The sequence below is a fragment of the Triticum dicoccoides genome, chromosome 4B (genome assembly GCF_002162155.2).
Source record: "Triticum dicoccoides isolate Atlit2015 ecotype Zavitan chromosome 4B, WEW_v2.0, whole genome shotgun sequence".
NCBI classification, from domain to species: domain Eukaryota; kingdom Viridiplantae; phylum Streptophyta; class Magnoliopsida; order Poales; family Poaceae; genus Triticum; species Triticum dicoccoides.
Window position 1 is genome coordinate 579098233 of NC_041387.1, and position 689 is coordinate 579098921.

Sequence of the window (689 nt, forward strand, 5' to 3'; positions counted from 1 at the left end):
TGACTGCTGGGACCCACCAGCTACATCTTCGCACGCAAGGAAGTGCGTCCGGGCAAAAAAAAAAACGATTCGCCCCCCTGACTGCTGGGACCCACCAGCTACATCTTTGCAGGCAAGGAAGTGCCTGACAGTTGGGACCCACCTGGTCGAAGCGTACGTACCATTGTCATTCTGGTCGTGAACGTGTATGTACATATATACTGGTGGATGTAGAGGCGTGCACGTGTCGTAGTAGAGGCGCGCACGTAGCATCTACACGTACGTACATCGGCGAGGGTGCAAGAAAGAAAATACGGCCACATACATACATACGGGCAGGGTCTCTAACGCCTATCACGCATACGTACATGGCTGGGTCGGAACGGAGAAACAGCGCCGTCGTCGTGTTCATGGGGAGCCAACCGGTTGGGTCGGAACGGAATGCGTGGTCGTGTTCATCGGGAGGGCTTGGACGAAACAGGCGATGGAAACGAGGCCTGGCGTACCGCACAACGGAGGAAACGGCCTTGTGTTCGACCGGCCACGTTCGAAACGGGGTCCTGTTGATCGGGAGGGGCCCGGTGTACCGCAAAACGGAGGAAACGGACCTCCTACGGTCGAAACGGGGGTCCTGTTGATCGGGAGGGGTGTGGCATACCGCAAAATGGATGAAACGGACTTGTGTTGGAGTGCTACGGTCGAAACGGGGG